The 5,885-nt window shown below is 37.1% G+C and overlaps 1 long non-coding RNA gene across 1 annotated transcript; it reads left to right on the plus strand.

The window, feature by feature from the left end:
* The first annotated feature begins 565 nt into the window (after positions 1–565).
* Positions 566–1,068, plus strand: LOC122032885. Its single transcript, XR_006126241.1, has 3 exons — positions 566–699; positions 792–911; positions 1,002–1,068. It is a non-coding gene; the product is annotated as an uncharacterized LOC122032885 (long non-coding RNA).
* The last annotated feature ends 4,817 nt before the right edge of the window (positions 1,069–5,885 follow it).

A 5,885-nucleotide genomic window follows, 5' to 3' on the forward strand; every position in this document is an offset into this window, starting at 1 on the left:
CCCAAACGACCACATCCATATCCTCTTTCCCCTTCTCTTCTCCTCTCCCTTCCGTCTTTGCCCTCTCGCGGGTTGCTCCATCTCTTAGGGTTTCTTCTCCTCATGCTTTCTAGTTTCTCCGTTGATTCGTCGGCGGCCTTTCCCCCCGAAATTGTCTTGATTTCGTTGTTGTTTTCGCTGCTGGTGTTCGGATTTGGCTCCTCGGGGCTACTCCTTCGTCGTCTGCACTCATGGCGGCTCTCGTCAAACGCGGAGGTGATCCCTCATTGATCCTTGTATGCTTAGCTTGTTTCTTAGTGTTTTCTTAGAGGAAATCGGTCGGCTCTGGGCTAGATCTGTTGGGATTTTTGAGTTCCTTGTTGGAATTTCTTCGTGCTGGTTGTTTTGATGGCTAGACTTTCTTTTGAGGGGTTTAAAGCTTGTTAAATTAAGGTGATGGTGGAGATCTATTAATATTTTTTAGTATTTACTTTTATTCTTGGTTTTGACTTCGCTTCTCAGGTCAGAGGTACAAATCTTTGATTGGTTTTGCTTCTGCTTCATTTTTTTTGGAGGGACAATTAGGGACCTTCAAGGGGACGCAAAGGCAAAGCAACCCTCCAAAATAAGATTTCTTCTATCTTTTGCACAGAGTGCCAGGGTACTGGTGTGGCTATCCAAGGAGAAGAGCTTGAAAAACCAACAATTCCCTTGTCTGAGGTTCGCAATCAGTTGAACTGCTTCTTATATAATTTATGTTTGTTACCTTCCCTTCTTGTGATGGTTTGCTGTTCTTTTTATAATCTCTCCAGATGTTCCTATATAAACTGAAAGCAATCGAAGCTAACAAGGCATGGATGAAGCATCCTGAAATTCTTCAGAAATGCTCCACTGGACTTCATTTCCCATCTGAGCGTGTCAGCAATTGTGACGTTAGTAGTTCATTTACTGGTATATGCCCATTGAAAACCAACACGCTTCATCTTAATATTATGTACAGTTGTTTAAAAAATCATGAATAGGAAAACGTGAAGCCTCTAAAGCTGCTGCATTTCTTTCGGGTTGATGGGTTGGAGAAAGCCCAATATACACCAGATTCGGTGAATCAATTCACTTGTAAATATCGTTAAATGCCTTGTACTAGTTTCCTGTAATTTGGTTACGCCGGTAGAAATTAGTTAGTAACAATCCTGTAACAATAATTCTTCACATAATATAATTCTTAACAATATTAGGGTCCCTAATATAATTTTTGTAAGTTTTAGATAGATTGCAGAGAGAAATTGAAATACTATACTTGATTACCTTACAAATTTCACTGATATTTTCTCTATATTTTGGTCATTCTCTCTGTATTCCTAATCTAAATCAGGTTGTATTTATACACTTTGCTATTACACTTTACTATCTGTATCAGGATCTTGGTCAATTATCCCATCAATTTAATGGTTATTAATATTGAGGTAAAGTGTGGTAAAGGATTCTACTTGGGTGAGGAATTGACATGTCTTATCTGTATAAACGGTGGTTTTCTTTTTCAATTTTATTTGTGTAATTATGTGACATTTGTTTTTATTTGAAAATTTGTCATAATATTTGTTCTGAAGTATGTGAAGATCAAATGTTATTTGTTACTTCTTCCATTGATATTCTGATTTTCTTTTGATGCCTTGGATTTGGATAAATATTATTCCTTTTGCTTTGATTCTGTTTAATTTTTACCAAGATTGTAGTTATATCAAAGAGGTCAAGGAATATGCAGGCCAAGGTTCTAGGTGCTCTCTAGCCCACATTTTGCACCTCCTTTAAGCTGGAGGATTGTTTTTTTTGGAAGAATTCATGTTCCTTGTCAATCTCATGTTTAATGAACCTTTCAATAAATTAGTGTTAATGTATTCGGATCACAGAATGTGAATTCACATCTATTGATTATGTGCAAGTTTAATTATAATCATGCCTCCTCCATGCTGCTTAGATTTATGAGGTTTAAGAATGAAGGAAGAATCTTTCATTTTATTCTTTTGAAAATTTATTATGTTAATATAAGTAGAATCTTTTTGAAGATAGTGTGAATAAATTATTTTATATATTCCAAGAAAAATCATAATAATCTACTATACACCTGCATCACTATATTTAGCTTCTTTCAAATCAGTTGTCGTATAACAGATTATTTCAAATTTGCAGATCAAAAAAGCTGAGCAAATAAGTAAAATTATGGTAAATGGTTTATTTTTGTAAAGCATTTGATCCCATGTATCTAAATTATTGGCTTATTCTTGTTTTCAGTGTTTTGGTTCCTGGTCATTTATGTTTTGATAAATTATGTAATTATATGGAATGATAGCAGAAAAAGTAGTGAGGAACTGATTTAAACAATACCTTAACCATTGACTATTGGATTGAGGAATTGTTCTTTCTTTTAGCACACAGAACTCTGGTATTGCATTTTTAGGCAGCAGAGTTTTTTGAAAATCTCATTTATCATTGTTCTATTGAAATTTGTTTTTGGAAATTGAATGTAACTAAGCACAGCACAACATGCTAGCCATATTGAGAAAGATACTAGAATGGCAAAGTGGAGGTGACTGGATGTAGTTTGAAGTGGTTGCATACTGAAATTGTATATCTTTCCGTTGAATGCCCTCAGTACTCATTGAGTTCCTTTTACTAAATGATCTGTTGTTTTTTTTCTTTTTTGCTTTAATGAGCTCTACTTATGTTCTCTAACTAGTTGCGTGTTTCATCTTATCGCATATCCATGCTAATGATTATTTGCTAGCATGTTTAATCCTAACCACGAGATCAATAATTATTTTGATATGTTCCTTTGTTTGACATTGAGATACTAATTTTGGGTGTTGGTGCACCAAATGTAGTTTCTTATAATCGATGAAGCCGACCGAATATTGGAGGCTAACTTTGAGAAAGACATGGAGCAAATATTTAAGCGGCTGCCAAAGGTATGTTATTTAGTTCCCTTCGGTTTATAGTTATTACAAGAGTGTTGCAAAGTCGGCATCATGTTTTATAATTATCACATTCACTCCCTAATACGCAGACAAGGCAAACTGCTCTTTTTACAGCTACCCAAACTAAGCAGGTTTCTATTTCTTTCTAATTAGTATTCATAATCATTTTGGTTTTCATTTTCTTTAACTTATAAAAAAAATTGCAGGTTGAGGATTTTGCGAACTTGTCATTTAAGGAAAAGCCTGTATATGTAGGTGTTGATGATGGAAGGTCGAAGGTAATCTCCAGATCTATTTTATCATTGTTTTTACTCAGATGTTTCGTCAATAGCATGGTTGACACGAATTCATCTTTCTCAGGTGACCGTCAAAGGGTTGCAGCAGGGCTATTGTGTCGTGCCTAGCAATAAAAGGTTTCTGGTCTTGTATGCTTTTCTTAAGAGGAACCTTTTAAAGAAGATAATGGTCTTCTTCTCCTCATGCAATTCCGTCAAGTACCATTCTGAGCTTCTCAGATACATTCATGTCGATTGTCTCGATATCCATGGAAAGCAGAAGCAGCAGAAACGGACTAGTACATTCTTTGAGTTCTGCAAAGCCGAAAAGGGTATATACTGCTCTGCACTGATGTTGCTGCTCATGGACTTGATATTCCTACTGTGGTAAGTTAAACTTTGCTTTTATATTCATGAATTGTCTAATCTTAATGCCACATCTTGTTGATTGGCCATAGGACTGGATTGGCCAATATGATCCTCCTGATGAACCAAAGGTGCGAGTTTAACCAAATGGCATGGTACCCTTTAAGATGCCTTATAACAGATTATTTTGTTTTATTTTATTCAGGTAAGAGAACTGGAGAATCAATTAAATGGTGAGAGGACAACCAAGAAGGATGTTGCAAAGTTCCCAAAGCCTCCAGTGGCTCCTTTAAGATGGAAGCCTCCTTTACAAAGAATCACCAATCAATTGTTACCCTCAGGAAGAATAGTTATGTGTAATTTGTGGATACTGACTTGATGTGCACAATATCTATTATCTTTTTATGTTGTAAGAAGAATATTTATGTGTTGGTTATATAGATATTGACTTGGTGTGTTTAAATACATCGGTGCATTTTTATTTGTGATTTTCTTAGTGAATTAATAATATTAACTTAATTTTATGATTTGCTTGGTGATAATATTGGTTTTTCACTATTTCGGAAATCGAATTTGTGTCGTTAAATAATACTGATATTACATCGGTTTTCCACCGCTGTAAAACCGGTGTCATTAACTAATATTACATCGGTCGTATACTGCTGCCAAAACTGGTGTTATTAACATATAATATTACATCGGTTTTACACCCGATGTCGTTAAGTGATACTACACCGATTTTAACCCGATATCTAAAATGGCAGACCTTTTACATCGCCTTCATAGACATCGATCGAAAATGTAATAGACATCGGTGGAAAACCGATGTCTATGAGGGTTTTTGTTGTAGTGTCAGTTATTTGGCACCAATACAAGTAAGCATAATAACCATAAACAAATACCTTTATATATATAAGAATATGATACAACGAGTCCATACAACAATCATCAAATGATTGGCTCTAGGGCTCTAACTAACAATCTCCCACTAGCACTAATGCCAATCAGTATAGGCTCTAAGGCCCAATGACCTAGTGTGACCATCATGCTTTCTCTGTGCCAAAGTCTTGGTCAAGGGATCTACGATGTTAGCCTCAGTGGGTACTCTGCAAATTATCTTCACATCTCCTCTATCGATGATCTCTCGAATGAGATGGATGCGTCGTAGTATGTGTTTGGTCCGTTGGTGTGAGCGAGGTTCCTTGGCCTACGCTATTGCTCCATTGTTGTCACAATAGAGCTCTATGGGATCAGCTATGATAGGAACCACCCCAAGCTCAGTAATGAACTTGCGGATCCAAACTGCCTCCTTTGCTGCTTCTGATGCAGCAATATACTCGGCATCTGTCATAAAATCAGTTACTGTGTCCTGCTTCGAACTCTTCCAGCTCACAGCACCACCATTTATGCAAAACACGAACCCTGATTGCGATCGATAATCATCCTGATCAGTTTGGATGCTAGCATCACTGTAACCCTTTACAGCTAGCTCGTCATCGCCTCCATATATCAAGAAATATTCTTTAGTCCTTCTCAAGTACTTAAGAATATTTTTGACCGCTATCCAGTGACTTTCACCTGGATCTGACTAGTATCTGCTCGTCATGCTCAAAGCATATGAGACATCAGGACGAGTACATAGCATGACATACATGATAGATCCTATGGCTGAAGCATAAGGTATCTGATTCATGTGGTCTCTCTCCTCTCTAGAAGAGGGACTTTGAGTTTTCGAAAGACTCATACCATGTGACATCGGCAGAAATCCCTTCTTGGAGTTCTGTATGGTAAACCGAAGTAGTACCTTGTCAATGTATGTACTTTAACTTAGGCCAAGCAATCTCTTAGATCTATCTCTATAGATCTGTATGCCTAGAATGTGGGATGCTTCACCTAAGTCCTTCATTGAGAAACAAGTCCTTAGCCAAGTCTTGACAGACTACAGCAAAGGGATTCTTTCCCAATGAGTAGTATGTCATCCACATACAATATAAGGAAGACAACTATGCTCCCAACAACCTTCTTGTAGACACATGGTTCATCTTCATTCTTGATGAAACCAAACTGTTTGATTGCATCATCGAATCGAAGATTCCAGCCGAGAAGCTTGCTTTAGTCCATAAATGGGCCTATGCAGCTTGCATACTCTACCAGTATGCTGTGGATCTACAAAACCCTCAGGCTGTGTCATGTACACATCCTCGAGCAGGATTCAGAAACGTGGTTTTGACATCCATCTGCCAGATCTCATAATCATGGTACGCTGCAATAGCAAGCATGATCTGAATGGACT

The sequence above is a fragment of the Zingiber officinale genome, chromosome 11A (genome assembly GCF_018446385.1).
Source record: "Zingiber officinale cultivar Zhangliang chromosome 11A, Zo_v1.1, whole genome shotgun sequence".
Lineage (NCBI taxonomy): Eukaryota > Viridiplantae > Streptophyta > Magnoliopsida > Zingiberales > Zingiberaceae > Zingiber > Zingiber officinale.